The 19151-nt window shown below is 34.2% G+C and overlaps 1 protein-coding gene across 1 annotated transcript in view; it reads left to right on the plus strand.

Annotated features, from left to right (window-relative positions):
• The window catches only part of LOC148946606 (dedicator of cytokinesis protein 3-like), a 218343-nt gene that overhangs the window by 130177 nt on the left and 69015 nt on the right, over positions 1-19151 (plus strand). The window lies entirely within an intron of this gene.

The raw sequence follows: 19151 nt of genomic DNA on the forward strand, positions 1-19151 counted from the left end.
AAACACATCCAATCAAAATTTTGAGATAGCCATTTTGTTCAGCGTAGTTGATTTTCAGATAGAAAGCATATTTTTGAGGAGGACAATCCCCCACAACCCTCACGGCAAGGGTTTTAAATTATGCCCTGGGGGCATATAAGTTTTTTATAGAAGGCGTTGTCATATAAACTTCAAGAAAGGCTCATTCGATTGGAAATTCAAAGGGATAGTGCCCATTTAAATAGTCAAAAGTGATTGGAGGGCAACTAGCCCCCCCCCCTACGCCCATCATTCCCCCAAACACATCCAATCAAATTTTGAGATAGCCATTTTTGTTAAGCGTAGTTGATTTCCAGATTGAAAATGTATTTTTGAGGAGGACACTCCCCCACAACCCTCAGGGCAAGGGTTTTAAGTTATGCCCTGGGGGCATATAAGATTTTATAGAAGGCGTTGTCGTAGAAACTTCAAAACAGGCTCATTCGATTGGAAATTAAAGGGCTGGTGCTCTTTTTAATAGTCGAAAGTGATTGGAGGGCAACTAGCCCCCCACGCCCATCATTTCCTCAGAAACACCCAATAAAAATTTGGAGATGGACATTTTGCTCTGGGTAGTTGATATCCAGATATAAAACTTGTTTATGAGGAGGAGACTCCCCCACAACCCTCAGGGCAAGAGTTATAAGCTATGCCCTGGGGGAATAGAAGGTTTTTATAGAAGGCGTTGTCGTAGAAACTTCAAAACAGGCACATTCAATTGGAAATTCAAAGGGCTAGTGCCCTTTTTAATAGTCGAAAGTGATTGGAGGGCAACTTGCTCCCCCCCCCACGCCCATCATTTCCCCAAACACATCCAATCAAAATTTTGAGATAGCCATATAGTTAAGCCTAGGTTATTATCGGATTGAAAATATGATTGTTATGAGGCAACACCCTTACAACCATCAGGGCAAGAGTTTTAATTTATAGCCTGGGGGCGTATAAGGTTGTTATAGAAGGCGGTGTCATAGAAACTGCAAAAAAGGCTCATTCGATTGGAAAATCGGAGCGCTTGTACCCTTTTTAATAGTCGAAATTTATTTGAGGGCAACTAACCCCCCTCTCACGCCCAACTTTTCCCCAAACACATCCAATCAAAATTTTAAGACGGCCATTTTATTAAACGTAGTTTTAAGTTCTGGAAATTAGGTCTTTGAGGCTTACAACTCCCCCAAAGCCCTCAGGGCAAGGGTTGTAATTTAAGGATTCTCCGAATCCTTCATATTATTTCTTATGGAAGGGATGCTCGTATAAACTTTAGAGAGGGCTCATTTGATTAAAAATTGAAAGTTCTTGTTCACTTTTTAAGATTCAAAAGAGATTGAACGGCAACTAGCCCCTCTCCCTCCTCCACGCCCTAAATACATCAGATAAAAATTTTGAGATAGACATTTTGTTCAAATAGTTCAAAGTTCTGGTAACAAAAAACTCCGGTGTCGACACAGCCCACCAGGGCCCGGGGATAGGTGTTGTAAGTTATGCCCTGGGGCATAACTTATTAAGGGGGGTTTATAAATTATGGGAAGGGGTTTTGTATGGGAAGAACACATAGGAAATCTATTATAATTATCCAATTATAAGGTTAAAATACATACTCTGTTATAGATGCAAAATTGCTTTGGCACCTAAATTCCTATTAAGGTCAATTCCAAACAGTTGTGATCCCTTTGTGTCAGCAAGTGAAATGGTCTAAACCCCCTTATTGGAGCTATTTTTTCAATCCATTCATTGTTGTCAATCGCTGTCCACAAGTTATGCAAGCTGTCTATTGTTCATATATAAGGTTTTTATTAAAGAGGTAATCGTATAGACTTTGAAAAAAGCCTCATTCGATTTAAATTGAAAGTTCTAGATCCGTTTTTTAAAGTCAATAATAAACAGACAGTAAGCATCCCCCCCCTCATACCATCAAAACTTGAAACTTTTTGCGATCAAAAACGAACAACTATTAATTAAAAAAAACTTTCCGAAAAATAATTTTTTCAAAGAAAAGTAAAGGCCATTTTAAACTTAAGCTTAGGAGATAAAAATACCTTTTAGAATTTAAACTCAAAACGAGCAGAAATTAATATTTAATAACAAATGAACCCCAAAACGAACAGAAATTAAATAAATAATTATAGCAAAAAACAAACAACAAGTAACAACGTGAATGAATAAATAGATCTTAAAGCCAGTAATGCTTCGACTGTATACGAAAATCAAGCTTAAAACGAAAACAAATTTTTTGCTATTAAAGTATAAATGAAACTTAAAACGAATAGATATTAAATAAACAATCAATGCGAACAAAGCATACAATATATATATTAATGTAAATGAATAAATAAATCTTAAAACGAGTGAAACTTAAATTGAATATGCAAATCTAGTTTGAATCGAATAAAAATAACTACAAACAAGAGTTTGGGTATCGTCTCACTACAAAAGCCTAAAACTTACTGTGTCATTGGCGCTTTACTGTAAACGAATTACATTACGAGTGTTTTATTTTGTACTTACTATTGAAAATAAATATTAAAATTACAGTAAAATTCTGAACTGATAAGATTTTAGCAATTAATATCATTATGCATCAAATATTCAGTTTAATTTGTTAGTTCTTTTCAAGATTGGACAAGACAAATATAGTTTCACTACAAGCAAAATTTAGATACTGCCCCCTTCTTTAACTGTAAAAACCTAAAGCCTTCTGTGTCATTGGTGCTAAACTGAAAACGAATTACTCGTATATTACAAATTTATTATTTTCCAGTTCTTAGAAGATTGAAAATGAAAATAAAAATTACAGTGAAAAAAATCTTGAACTGATGGATCTGTCAACAATTAATATCATTATATATCTAATGTTCAATTTGATTTTGTCTACACCTTCCATGAGTGTTCAAGACTCATAAAATTTTGCCATTTTTTCAACTCTGCCATTTTTTGTAACTAATCGTGTTAGTTTGTTATGAAAACATTCTATGGCTTCTAGGCATTTCTATTTGAGCGGAAAACTGCACCTCAAACTTTGTGGAACATGCATTTTCATACATGAAACACCAAAATATAATAAAATGTCAAGTTTCGGAGTGTTCCACCACTCGCAAGCAAGTGCCATTGGTATTCAGTCTTATTTGAAGGATAGGTTAATATCTGCTGATCCACTTTTCCGATCACCCTCGCAAGCGAATTTTGGTTTCCCCCATGGATCAGTTTTAGGGCCTGTGCTATTTTTGATTTATGTAAATGATCTTTGTTGTGTTGTAAAATAGCAGAAACTTATTAATTGCTGTAGACTTTGTCACCCTAGGCCACAGTTTATATAATTATCCAGTATGATCTTTCCCTATCTCACCCATTATAAAAACCCGGACCAAGGTGCGAGTGCTCCAGAGAACGTTTTTGCAGATAGAAACATAAGCGGCATCAGATCTTTTCATGGGTAGACATCAGACGCGATCTAATCGGAAACAAGTGGAAACCCGCTATTACGAATAATGCACTTTGTTGGAAACAATCAGAAACAGACTAACCCGCTAATGCAGAAAGAAGTGGGAGGACCTTTTTGTTCGCACCGAGAACGAAGACCAGAAATGATCTGCGATAAGAGTAGAAGGGCCTTATTGACTTCCACGCGACACCCCTGCTGCCACCTACAACTTTTTTACATAGTTTAATGAGGACAGGGTCAATGACCTCTTTCTCCATGGTCTCTTTCTCCAGGTGTGTTTTTGGCACGCTCTCAGCGAATGTTATGATCCAGAAATAGTATTTGCTGTTGTTTCCGAGGCAAATGTCAAGGTCAATGTTGTTGTTGTTGTTGTAAGTGCACGCTCTCAGCGAATGTTATGATCCAGAAATAATATTTGTTGTTGTTTCCGAGGCAAATGTCAAGGTCAATGTTGTTGTTGTTGTTGTAAGTGCACGCTCTCAGCGAATGTTATGATCCAGAAATAGTATTTGTTATTGTTGTTCAAGCCAAATGTTATGAGTTTCCCGGAAACAGTTAGATCACGCGTTTCCTTCTCAACAAATCAGAGGCTTGCTTACATATTAGCGGTGGAGGTAGTATGAGGAACGGATTTTTGCTATAGTTTTATTAGTCTGTGAATAGAATTCAAAGGAGTGAGAAGAAGAACAGTTTGACTCTACTCATTTGGATATATATTTGTGTCGATGGCGAGTGGAATGTTTACCCTATTAGAAGTTGATAGTGGAGTTGATGGTAATAATACAAGAGCACCAAACATTGCGGTGGAAATTACGAAAGGATCGCGGCTTTGTCTGGAATGGGATGCAGTATATGCAAGATATGTGATATCCTTGAGCAAATTTAAAATGGAAGATCAATTATGTTTCGCCGCAAAAGTTGATATAGCACATGTGAATAGACTTCATTGTGCTTTAAGTGCATTAGTGAAAAATATCGAAGACAATAAACACTATCGCTAATTGTACATGCATAGTATTATTGTTGCTATAATTATTCAATAAAATTGTTTCGAAATCGAAAATGGTCCCTTTCTTTTCTGGTTAGGACTAACGAATCTGGGTTAGTCTAGAGTCAGCAGTCAGAGTGAAAGGACCGAAAAACGAATGAATTTGAGAAAGAGAGAATTAGATAAAATGTAGTTCTTATAGAAAAACATTTGATTTTGGATGATGATTTTCTCGAGTTATCTCTTCAACGCAAGATATTCACTCAGGGAAAACTTGACAATATAATGAAAACTGATTCTCCCCCATTAGACTATTGTATGAAACTTTTAAAATGTGATTTAAATGCTTATACTCAATTTACTGATATATTAATTGGAACAAGGCGGAATCATATTGTGAATATACTTTTGAAATCATTGCCTATGTAGATGGCTCCCCCGTCATTCGAAAGAGGTAACGTTACAGAGTTACTCCTCTCCCTTTCCTCCACTTTGAATTTATCGAGCGAGGATGATCAGTTTCGTTTTAGCTGTGAGTGAGTTGACATCGGAAACCAAAAATGTTCTATATATGTCCAATGTGCTTGTACATTCTTGGCAGTTGGACTCAATGTGAGACTTGTACAATTATTGATGACTATAGTGAAAAGTGTAAATTATGTAATCCCTGTAAATTACATAGAGGCTATGCAGTACAAACTAAAGGATGTAATTCATGTCTTGAAGAGGTATGTGACTCTCACCCTAGAGGGCACATGTGCTCCAATTGTCACTATGATAAATGTGATCAGTAGGAGAATACTTACCCCGCTATGATTGGAAAGAATCCTAAACGTGATTTTAGTTTATTTCTACGAGATTGGTATCGTCGCGGATTTAAATTATTCTGGGAAGAGGAATCTGGTCTACGATTCAACTGTTGGGGTAACAAGACAATCTGGTTTCTACGTCATCGCTGTAATGACATTGCCTACTATGATTATAAACCAAGTGATTTTTATTTGGAAGTTACCGAATGTGATTCACCACTTGAAAACACTGCATGTGATATTGCTTCAAATAGACATATTGAAACTCATGAATTTCATAATATGAATGCAATTAGTATCATTGACTATACAAAGAGATATGACAAGAATGAAGTTACATTATACCGTAGAAAAAGCGACCATGACTTTGCAGTCAATCAAGATCATTATACAGTAAATCCAAATAAATTACCAGCATTAGTGGTTCACAACAGTTGCCTCTACATCGAGGATGAAGAAATCTAAAGTGAAGATTTAAAGACTTTATTGTATATATATACATTTTATCAATAAACAAATTAACAAAAAACAATATTCAGATATTTATTCTATTGTGATATTTACCACTGTTTTTATGTATTCTATCTCAGGAGGTTCAATTATTTGAACATCCTCCTCCATAGGTATGATATTTATGAGGGAGGGTGTTTCCTCAGATTGAGACACCTCCGCATATAAATCAGCTCGCACTCGAAGTCTAGGGTTCGATAGTCGATCCGAGGACCCATGTCGCAATAGATACTCTGATCTACATGTACATAGGAGGAGCTCCTCCATACGTATGATATTTATGAGGGAGGGTATCTCCTCAGATTGAGACACCTCCGCATATAAATCAGTTCGCACTCGAAGTCTAGGGTTCGGTAGTCGATCCGAAGACCCGTGTCGCAATAGATCCTCAGATCTACATGTACATAGGAGGAGCTCTTCCTCCTCCTCAGGTGTAATCTCGATGTTATCATTCACATTGCAAGCAGCTAGAAGCTCGTCCTCTTCCTCCATTGTAAGCTCCCAACCATGCCATACATCCTAAAAGATTGAGAACACTATGATCAAAAACTCGAATTTCCTACGGAAAACCTATATTAGTTCAGATTTTACGGGAAAAGTTTATTTTCGAACCAATATATCTACCAAAGGTTCAATACCTGAGTTAAACTAAGAGGTTTCAATTTCAGGAAAAAATTACATTTTGACAACATTTGACAATTTACCAAATTTAAAATTTTGTTTAGTTTCAAAATATTTTTTGGCACACATCATCTTTTAATCATTCACAAACAATACTAAAGAAAACCACTTCCCATGGTTTATCGATTTTAAATTATTAAGAAGGCTATTATTTCTTTGAAATATACATTTTTCATTTTTAATTTTCATGCTTTTGATAAGTATCTTGTCCTTTTGGTGTAAATTGCAGCTGAAGGCTTATCACAAAATCACTGTTTCAAGTTTTTTCATAATTAAAGGATACGAATCCATGAATTAAAGGATAGAACCATGGGAATGCATTTTCATCATATTTTGCTTATTCTCGTTGGAAAAAACACTGAAAAGCCATATTAAGAGCTATATTTTTGAGTTTTTCACTGAAAATTCCATTTTTTTTTGCCAAGCCCTGTCCTCCCTAATTGAAGGATATGAATTAGAACCATGGGAACGTATTTTCATCTTATTTTGCTTAATTTCGTTGGAAAAAACACTGAAAAGCCATATTAAGAGCTATATTTTTGAGTCTTTCACTGAAAATTCCTTTTTCGTACCAAGCCTTGACCTCCCTAATTAAAGGATATGAATTAGAACCATGGGAACGTAATTTCATCGTATTTTGCTTATTTTCGATAGAAAAAAAACACTGAAAAACCATATTAAGAGCTATATTTTTGAGTTTTTCACTAAAAATTCCTTTTTTTTTGCCAAGTCTTGACCTCCCTAATTAATGGATATGAATTAGAACCATGGGAACGTAATTTCATCCTATTTTACATTTTTTCTAACTTTCGTGTGTTTTTGCAATAGAATGGCTCAATTGTGAGTTTTTCACTGACAATTCCTTTTTAGCCACGCCTTTATAATCAATGGATCATAGTTCTTTGTAAAGTTATGTTTAGCGATAAACTTATTAGAGTGTCAAAAACTCTTTCCCACAAGAGGACACTTTTCAACTAAAAGTAAAGAGCTACCAGAATAAATCAAAGATATGTTGAAATAATAACGAATAATTGTTCAAACGTAAACTTATGTCCAATGACATACTAGTTAAAGTGACAAAAACTTTTTCCCACCAGAGGACACTTTTCAACTAAAAGTAAAGAGCTACCAGACTAAATCAAAGATGATGAAATAATTACGAATAATTGTTCAAACTTAAATTTTCTGTAAAGTTATGTTTAGCGATAAACTTATTAGAGTGACAAAAAACTTTTTCACACAAGTGGACACTTTTCAACTAAAAGTAAAGAGCAACCAGACAAAATCAAAGATGAACAGAAATAATAGCGAATAATTATTCAAACGTAAACTTATGTCTAGTGGCATAATAGTTAAAGTGTCAAAAAACTTTTTCCCACAAGAGGATACTTTTCAATTAAAAGTAAAGAGCTACCAGACTAAATCAAAGATATGATGAAATAATAACGAATAATTGTTCAAACTTAAATTTTCCGTAAAGTTATGTTTAGCGATAAACTTATTAGAGTGACAAAAACTCTTTCCCACAAGAGGACACTTTTCATATAAAAGTAAAGAGCTACTAAATCACAGATATGATGAAATAATAACGAATAATTGTTCAAACTTAAATTTTCTGTAAAGTTATGTTTAGCGATAAACTTATTAGAGTGACGAAAACTCTCCCACAAGAGGACAATTTTCAGCTAAAAGTAAAGAGCTACCAGACTAAATCATAGATATAAGGCATTATTCATATTATAGACATTTCAAAAAATAAACGGTAGTATTTGGATGTAACACATTATTCAGATGGTAAATAAGAATGGCCCCAACCATGCCATACATCCTAAAAGATTGAGAACACGATGATCAAAAACTAGAGTTTCCTGCGGAAAACCTATATTAGTTCAGATTTTACGGGGATAGTTTATTTTCGAACCAATATATCTACCATAGGTTCAACACCTGAGTTAAACTAAGAGGTTTCAACTTCAGGAAAAAATTACATTTTGACAACATTTGACAATTTACTAAATTAAAAGTTTTGTTTAGTTTCAAAATGTTTTCTGGCACTCATCATCTTTTAATAATTTACAAACAATACTAAAGAAAACCACTTTCCATGGTTTATCGATTTTAAATTATTAAGAAGGCTATTATTTCTTTGACATTTACATTTTACATTTTTAATTTTTCATGCTTTTGATAAGTATCTTGTCCTTTTGGTGTAAATTGTAGCTGGAGGCTTATCGGAAAATCACTGTTTCAAGTTTTTTCATAATTAAAGGATACGAATTAGAACCATGGGAATGTATTTTCATCATATTTTGCTTATTTTCGTTGGAAAAAACACTGAAAAGCCATATTAAGAGCTATATTTTTGAGTTTTTCACTGAAAATTCCATTTTTTTTGCCAAGCCCTCACCTCCCTAATTGAAGGATATGAATTAGAACCATGGGAATGCATTTTCATCTTATTTTGCTTATTTTCGTTGGAAAAAACACTGAAAAGCCATATTAAGAGCTATATTTTTGAGTCTTTCACTGAAAATTCCTTTTTCGTACCGAGCCTTGACCTCCCTAATTGAAGGATATGAATTAGAACCATGGGAACGTAATTTCGTCGTATTTTGCTTATTTTCGTTAGAAAAAACACTGAAAAACCATATTAAGAGCTATATTTTTGAGTTTTTCACTTAAAATTCCTTTGGGGGGTGAGGGGTTAATATCCCACTGAGATAAGTTTATATTGGGATTGAAAAAGAAAAAAACATTGGAAGAAATAGATAGGTAGGAAAAAAATGCTTACATTTGCATAATCCGTCTGGGCTTGGATGTCGGAAGGATCTGACATAGCATGCTGGAGGGTAACCTCCTGACCTATCGTTGATGGGGCAGCTCTTAGAGGTCCAAGGAGAGCGGATCTGCTAGCGATGTCACATTCCAATACGGCTTGGGTAGGCATCACTTGTTTAGGAGGCTTCGGCCAGCGACCATATTGCATAACAGTAGCCTTCGCAGGACCCACACTATTAGCCCTTATTCTCTTACTGGGTGGTGGTGACGGGCATTCTTCACCATTTGCCTTAAAAAGAAGAGAAAAAATTAGTTTCAAAATAATTTGCCCCTTTTTTCAAAGAAGGAAAATTAGTATCACCATCCACACGAACCATAATTTTGTTTAGAAAATAATTTATCACTAAGAAAGTCCCTCTGCGGCAGCATTTTCAGTAAAGATAAAAATAAGAATATACTAAAATCGGAAATAAAATGCTATTTAAATTAATTAAAAAAAAAAAAGGTTATTACTCGACATCCCAGCCTAAGCATACTTTTAATGCACAAACTTTGTTTTAATTTTACAATAATGTTGATAGACTTGAGGACTGTAAAACCCCCCCCCCTCTTCACCAATGTCCAAAATATATTGTTGGTAATTATTTTTGGAAATAATCCCGTTTCACCGGTTCTCCGGCAAATACAGGTTACGAATCCACAAGCTTAATAAACAGTAATCTCTTTTTGCTTAAAAATGTTTTAATTTGAGAAAGAGAAAAACAGACACTTTTCAGCTAAAAGTAAAGAGCTACCAGACTAAATCAAAGTTATGATGAAATAATAACGAATAATTGATCAAACTTAAATTTTCTGTAAAGTTATGTTTAGCGATAAACTTATTAGAGTGACAAAAACTCTTTCCCACAAGAGGACACTTTTCAACTAAAAGTAAAGAGCTACTAAATCAAAGATATGATGAAATAATAACGAATAATTGTTCAAACGTAAAGTTATGTTTAGCGATAATCTTATTAAAGTGACAAAAACTCTTTCCCACAAGAGGACACTTTTCAACTAAAAGTAAAGAGCTACCAGACTAAATCAAAGATATGATGAAATATTAACGAATAATTGTTCAAACTTAAATTTTCTGTAAAGTTATGTTTAGCGATAAACTTATTAGAGTGACAAGTTCATCATATTTTACATATTTTTGGATGGAAAACACACTGAAAAGACATATTATTTGAACTCACATCAAACGTTGCCGGGCTTGCATTTGAAGAACCTTCCATTATTTTCTATCTTGTCCTTTATTTCAGACTATACTGACTTTTAAACCTATTCAAAGCCCTAAAATATACTAACCTAACGGTTATTTATTTACGAAATCGTGCAAACTGTTGATTTTAGAACAATAATTACCTTTCTATATATCATTTAACACTCACTAGAATTGCCACTTATCACTCACGGAGAATGGTTTCAAAACAATACTTCTTACATCACATAGACTAATTGTGTCAAACGAGACATCTTCAATGCAGATTAATTAATTGTTACGTTCGATTTTGTTTTGAACATAGGAAAGCATCGATGGGAGTGAGAATTTCTGTAAAACTATCAAAGATTGATCAACTCTGTGATTTCACACTTCTTGTGTAATCAGAAAGAAAAAGAAGAAAAATTGATAAAAGATATTTTGAAATATGCCCCAAAATCAGAGCTATTACAACTTAAATGACGCGAGGGGAGGGGGAATCAGGTTTAAGAATATCCAGGATATATCATTTTATATTATCTAAGTACTCACAGAAGGAGTCGTCACAGAAACTTTGAAAAGGACTCATTTGATTGGGAATTAAAGTGGCTAGCACCCAATTCACAGGAGGGGGCGTGAAAACTATGGTTTTTAACTTTAATATGTAAGACTAGAAAGAAAAGTTCTTAGGTGTGGAGCTCCCCCACCGCCTCAACCATCGCTCTTGAAATCCCTTGAATTAGGTTAGAGACAGACAAAAAGTTAGGTGTATGGTTAGGTTAGGTTAGATTATGTTAGGTTAGGTTAATTTAGGTTAGACTAGCTTAGCCTACGTACGCGCGCGCGTACGTAGGCTAAGCTAGTCTAACCTAAATTAACCTAACCTAACATAATCTAAGCTAACCTAACCATACACCTAACTTTTTGTCTGTCTCTAACCTAATTCAAGGGATTTCAAGAGCGAGGGTTGAGGCGGTGGGGGAGCTCCACACCTAAGAACTTTTCTTTCTAGTCTTGTATATCAAAGTTAAAAACCATAGTTTTCACGCCCCCTCCTGTGAATTGGGTGCTAGCCACTTTAATTCCCAATCAAATGAGTCCTTCTCAAAGTTTCTGTGACGACTCCTTCTGTGAGTACTTAGATAATATAAAATGATATATCCAGGATATTCTTAAACCTGATTCCCCCTCCCCTCGCGTCATTTAAGTTGTAATAGCTCTGATTTCGGGGCATATTTCAAAATATCTTTTATCAATTTTTCTTCTTTTTTCTTTCTGATTACACAAGAAGTGTGAAATCACAGAGTTGATCAATCTTTGATAGTTTTACAGAAATTCTCACTCCCATCGATGCTTTCCTATGTTCAAAACAAAATCGAACGTAACAATTAATTAATCTGCATTGAAGATGTCTCGTTTGACACAATTAGTCTATGTGATGTAAGAAGTATTGTTTTGAATCCATTCTCCGTGAGTGATAAGTGGCAATTCTAGTGAGTGTTAAATGATATATAGAAAGGTAATTATTGTTCTAAAATCAACAGTTTGCATGATTTCCTAAATAAATAACCGTTAGGTTAGTATATTTTAGGGCTTTGAAAAGGTTTAAGTCAGTATAGGCTGAAATAAAGGACAAGATAGAAAATAATGGAAGGTTCTTCAAATGCAAGCCCGGCAACGTTTGATGTGAGTTCAAATAATATGTCTTTTCAGTGTGTTTTCCATCCAAAAATAGGTAAAATATGATGAACTTGTCACTCTAATAAGTTTATCGCTAAACATAACTTTACAGAAAATTTGAGTTTGAACAATTATTCGTTAATATTTCATCATATCTTTGATTTAGTCTGGTAGCTCTTTACTTTTAGTTGAAAAGTGTCCTCTTGTGGGAAAGAGTTTTTGTCACTCTAATAAGTTTATCGCTAAACATAAGTTTACGTTTGAACAATTATTCGTTATTATTTCATCATATCTTTGATTTAGTAGCTCTTTACTTTTAGCTGAAAAGTGTCCTCTTGTGGGAAAAAGTTTTTTGTCACTCTAATAAGTTTATCGCTAAACATAACTTTACAGAAAATTTAAGTTTGAGCAATTATTCGTTATTATTTCATCATATCTTTGATTTAGTCTGGTAGCTCTTTACTTTTAGCTGAAAAGTGTCTGTTTTTCTCTTTCTCAAATTAAAATGGTTTTAAGCAAAAAGAGATTACTGTATATTAAGCTGGTGGATTCGTAACCTGTATTTGCCGGAGAACCGGTGAAACGGGATTATTTCCAAAAATAATTACCAACAATATATTTAGGACATTGGTGAAAGGGGGGGGTTTGACATGCCTCAAGTCTATCACCATTATTGTAAAATGAAAACAAAGTGTTTGCATGAAAAGTAAGGTTAGGTTGGGATGTCTATGAAGAAGCCTTTTTTTTTCTTTTAATTAATTGAAATAGCATTTGATTTCTGAGTTTAGTATATTTTTATTTTTTGCTTTACTGAAAATTCTGGCGTAGGGAGACTTTCTTAGTGATAAATTCTTTTCTAGATAAAATTATGGTTCGTTTGCGTAGTGATACTAATTTTCCTTCTTTTAAAAAAAGGGGCAAATTATTTTGAAACTAATTTTTTCTCTTCTTTTTAAGTCAAATGGTGAAGAATGACCGTCACCACCACCCAGTAAGAGAATAAGGGCTAATAGTGTGGGTCCTGCGAAGGCTACTGTCATGCAATATGGTCGCTGGCCGAAGCCTCCTAAACAAGTGATGCCTACCCAAGCCGTATTGGAATGTGACATCGCTAGCACATCCGCTCTCCTTGGACCTCTAATAGCTGCCCCATCAACGATAGGTCAGGAGGTTACCCTCCAGCATGCTATGTCAGATCCTTCCGACATCCAAGCCCAGACGGATTATGCAAATGTAAGCATTTTTTCCTACCTATCTATTTCTTCCAATGTTTTTTTCTTTTTCAATCCCAATATAAACTTATCTCAGCGGGATATTAATCCCTCACCCCCAAAAGGAATTTTCAGTGAAAGACTCAAAAATATAGCTCTTAATATGGTTTTTCAGTGTTTTTTCTAAAGAAAATAAAGCAAACTATGAAAAAATTACGTTCCCAGGGTTCTAATTCATATCCGTCAATTAGGGAGGTCACGGCTTGGCACGACATATCACTTTTCATTGAAAGACTCACAAATATAGCTCTTAATATGGCTTTTCAGTATTTTTTCCAACGAAAATACGCAAAATACGATAAAAATTCGTTCCCATGGTTCTAATTCATATCCTTCAATTAGGGAGGTCAAGGCTTGGCAAAAAAAAAATGGAATTTTCAGTGAAAAACTCAAAAATATAGCTCTTAATATGGCTTTTCAGTGTTTTTTCCAACGAGAATAAGCAAAATATGATGAAAATGCATTCCCATGGTTCTAATTCGTATCCTTTAATTATGAAAAAACTTGAAACAGTGATTCTGCGATAAGCCTTCAGCTGCAATTTACACCAAAAGGACAAGATACTTATCAAAAGCATGAAAATTAAAAATGTAAAATGTATATTTCAAAGAAATAATAGCCTTCTTAATAATTTAAAATCGATAAACCATGGAAAGTGGTTTTCTTTAGTATTGTTTGTGAATGATTAAAAGATGATGAGTGCCAGAAAACATTTTGAAACTAAACAAAACTTTAAATTTGGTAAATTGTCAAATGTTGTCAAAATGTAATTTTTTCCTGAAATTGAAACCTCTTAGTTTAACTCAGGTATTGAACCTTTGGTAGATATATTGGTTCGAAAATAAACTATTCCCGTAAATTCTGAACTAATATAGGTTTTCCGCAGGAAACTCTAGTTTTTGATCATCGTGTTCTCAATCTTTTAGGATGTATGGCATGGTTGGGGCCATTCTTATTTACCATCTGAATAATGTGTTACATCCAAATACTACCCTTTATTTTTTGAAATGTCTATAATATTAATAATGCCTCATATCTATGATTTAGTCTGGTAGCTCTTTACTTTTAGCTGAAAAGTGTCCTCTTGTGGGAAAGAGTTTTTGTCACTCTAACAAGTTTATCGCTAAACATAACTTTACAGAAAATTTAAGTTTGAACAATTATTCGTTATTATTTCATCATATCTTTTATTTAGTAGCTCTTTACTTTTAGATGAAAAGTGTCCTCTTGTGGGAAAGAGATTTTGTCACTCTGGTAATTTTATAGATAAAAGTAAATTTACGGAAAATTTACTTTTGAACAATTATTCGTTATTATTTCATCATATCTTTGATTTAGTCTGGTAGCTCTTTACTTTTAGTTGAAAAGTGTCCTCTTGTGGGAAAGCGTTTTTAGTCACTTTAACTAGTATGCCAATGGACATAAGTTTACGTTTGAACAATTATTCGCTATTATTTCTGTTCATCTTTGATTTAGTCTGGTAGCTCTTTACTTTTACTCGAAAAGTGTCCTCTTGTGGGAAAAAGTTTTTTGCCACTCTAATAAGTTTATTGCTAAACATAACTTTACAGAAAATTTAAGTTTGAACAATTATTCGTTATTATTTCATCATATCTTTGATTTAGTCTGGTAGCTCTTTACTTTTAGTTGAAAAGTGTCCTCTTGTGGGAAAAAGTTTTTGTCACTTTAACTAGTATGTCATTGGACATAAGTTTACGTTTGAACAATTATTCGTTATTATTTCATCATATCTTTGATTTAGTCTGGTAGCTCTATACTTTTAGTTGAAAAGTGTCCTCTTGTGGGAAAGAGTTTTTGTCACTCTAATAAGTTTATTGCTAAACATAACTTTACAAAGAACTATGATCCATTGATTATAAAGGCGTGGCTAAAAAGGAATTGTCAGTGAAAAACTCACAATTGAGCCATTCTATTGCGAAAACACACAAAAGTTAGAAAAAAGTGCAAAATACGGTGAAATTACGTTCCCATGGTTCTAATTCATATCCATTAATTAGGGAGGTCAAGACTTGGCAAAAAAAAAGGAATTTTCAGTGAAAAACTCAAAAATATAGCTCTTAATATGGTTTTTCAGTGTTTTTTCTATCGAAAATAAGCAAAATACGACGAAATTACGTTCCCATGGTTCTAATTCATATCCATTAATTAGGGAGGTCAAGGCTTGGCACGAAAAAGGAATTTTCAGTGAAAAACTCACAAATATAGCACTTAATATGTCTTTTCAGTGTTTTTCCAACGAATATACGCAAAATACGATGAAAATACGTTCCCAGGGTTCTATTTCGTATATTTCAATTAGGGAGGTGAAGGCTTGGCAAAAAAAAATGGAATTTTAAGTGAAAAACTCAAAAATATATCTATTAATTTTGCTTTTCAGTTTTTTTTCCAACGAAAATAAGCAAAATATGATGAAAATGCATTCCCATGGTTCTAATTCGTATCCTTTAATTATGAAAAAACTTGAAACAGTGATTTTGTGATAAGCCTTCAGCTGCAATTTACACCAAAAGGACAAGATACTTATCAAAAGCATGAAAATTAAAAATGTTAAATGTATATTTCAAAGAAATAATAGCCTTCTTAATAATTTAAAATTGATAAACCATGGAAAGTGGTTTTCTTTAGTATTGTTAGTGAATGATTAAAAGATGATGAGTGATAGAAAACATTTTGAAACTAAACAAAACTTTAAATTTGGTAAATTGTCAAATGTTGTCAAAATGTAATTTTTTCCTGAAATTCAAACCTCTTAGTTTAACTCAGGTATTGAACCTTTGGTAGATATATTGGTTCGAAAATAAACTATTCCCGTAAAATCTGAACTAATATAGGTTTTCCGCAGGAAACTCTAGTTTTTGATCATAGTGTTCTCAATCTTTTAGGATGTATGGCATGGTTGGGGGCTTACGATGGAGGAAGAGGACGAGCTTCTAGCTGCTTGTAATGTGAATGATGACATCGAGATTACACCTGAGGAGGAGGAAGAGCTCCTCCTATGTACATGTAGATCTGAGGATCTATTGCGACATGGGTCTTCGGATCGACTACCGAACCCTAGACTTCGAGTGCGAACTGATTTATATGCGGAGGTGTCTCAATCTGAGGAGATACCCTCCCTCATAAATATCATACTTATGGAGGAGCTCCTCCTATGTACATGTAGATCAGAGGATCTATTGCGACATGGGTCTTCGGATCGACTATCGAACCCTAGACTTCGAGTGCGAACTGATTTATATGCGGAGGTGTCTCAATCTGAGGAGACACCCTCCCTCATAAATATCATACCTATGGAGGAGGATGTTCAAATAATTGAACCTCCTGAGATAGAGTACATAAAAACAGTGGTGAATATCACAATAGAATAAATATCTGAATATTGTTTTTTGTTAATTTGTTTATTGATAAAATGTATATATATACAATAAAGTCTTTAAATCTTCACTTTAGATTTCATCTTTTTTGGTGTATAGGCAACTGACGTGAACCACTAATGTTGGTAAATCATTTGGATTTACTGTATATAGATCTTGATTGATAGCAAAGTCAAGGTTCATTTTTCTAGGGTACAATATTACTTCACTATTTATATATCTATTCGTGAAGTTAATGATATTATTTGCATTCATATTGTAAAATACTCGAGATCCAATACGACTATTTGAACCAATATCACAAGCTGTGTTTTCAAATGTTGAATCACATTCGGTGGCTGCAGAATAAAAATCACTAGACTTATAATCATAAAAGGCAATGTCGTAGCAACGATGACGTAGAAACCAGATTGTCTTGTTACCCCAACAGTTGAATCGTAGACCAGATTCCTCTTCCCAGAATAATTTAAATCCGCGACGATACCAATCTCGTAGAAATAAACTAAAATCACGTTTAGGATTCTTTCCAATCATAGCGGGGTAAGTATTCTCCCACTGATCACATTTATCATTGAGACAATCGGAGCATAGGTTCCCGCTAGGGTGAGAGTCACACACCTCTTCAAGATGTGAATTACATCCTTTAATTTGTACTGCATAGCCTCTATGTAATTTACAAGGATTAGATAATTTACACTTTTCACTGTAGTCATCAATAATTGTACAAGTCTCACATTGATTCCAACTGCCAAGAATGTACAAGAACATTGGACATATATAGAACATTTTTTTGGTTTCCGATGTCAACTCACTCACAGTTAAAATGAAACTGATCATCCCCGCTCCATAAATTCAAAGTGGAGGAAAGGGAGAGGAGTAACTCTGTAACGTTATCTCTATCGAATGAGGGAGGAGCCATCTACATTGGCAATGTTTTCAAAAGTATATCCATAATATGATTCTGCTTTGTTCCAATTAATATATCAATAAATTGAGTATAAGCATTTGAATCGCATTTTAAAAGTTTCATACAATAGTCCAATGGGGGAGAATCAGTTTTCATTATATTGTCAAGTGTTCCCTGAGTGACTATCCTGCGTTGAAGAGATAACTCGAGAAAATCATCATCCAAAATCAAATGTTTTTCCATAAGAACTAGATTTGATCTAATTCTCTCTTTCTCAAATTTATTCGTTTTTCAGTCCTTTCACTCTGACTACCGACTCTAGACTAACCCAGATTCGTTAGTCCTAACCAGAAAAGAAAGGGAACATTTTCAATGTCGAAACAATTTTATTGAATAATTATAACATCAATAGTACTAGGCATGTACAATAAGCGATAGTGTTTATTGTCTTCGATATGTTTCACTAATGCACTTAAAGCACATTGAAGTCTATTCACATGTGCTATATCAACTTTTGCAGCGAAACATAATTGATCTTCCATTTTAAATTTGCTCAAGGATATCACATATCTTGCATATACTGCATCCCATTCCAGACAAAGCCGCGATCCTTTCGTGATTTCCACTGCAATGTTTGGCGCTCTTGTATTATTACCATCAACTCCACTATCAACTTCTAATAGGGTAAACATTCCACTCGCCATCGACACAAATATATATCCAAATGAGTAAAGTCAAACTGTTCTTCTTCTCACTCCTTTGAATTCTATTCACAGACTAATAAAAACTATAGCAAAAATCCTTTCCTCATATTCCCTCCACCGCTAATATGTAACCAAGCCCTCTGATTGGCTGAGAAGGAAACACGTGATCTAACTGTTTCTGGGAAACTCATAACATTTGGCTCGAGAAACAATAACAGATATTATTTCCTGATAATAACAGTAGACGAGAGCTTGCAATTACAACAACAACAACAACATAGAAATATAATTGGTAATCTTAAAAAACAAAAAATATTATTTATGGATCATATCATTCGCTGAGAGCGTGCACTAACAACAACAACAACAACATTGACCTTGACATGTGCCTTGGAAACAACAACAAATATTATTACTGGATCATAATATTCGCTGAGAGCGTGCCAAAAACACACCTGGAGAAAGAGACCATTGAGATAGAGGTCATTGACCCTGTCCTCATTAAACTATGTAAAAAAGTTGTAGGTGGCAGCAGGGGTGTCGCGTGGAAGTCAATAAGGCCCTTCTACTGATAAGCTTACTGGATAATTATATGAACTGTGCCCTAGGCCTTCCCTTGCCCATGATGGTAACTATAGTTCGCCTTCTTCCGATATCCTTGTTTGTTTTGCTGATGACAGCACACTTGGCACTGTGGGAAACTGCGAATCCGAGCTTCGATTAAATTTGCA

Source organism: Artemia sp. Qi Xiang Cuo, chromosome 11, assembly GCF_049724085.1.
Source record: "Artemia sp. Qi Xiang Cuo chromosome 11, ASM4972408v1, whole genome shotgun sequence".
In the NCBI taxonomy this organism is placed as follows: domain Eukaryota; kingdom Metazoa; phylum Arthropoda; class Branchiopoda; order Anostraca; family Artemiidae; genus Artemia; species Artemia sp. Qi Xiang Cuo.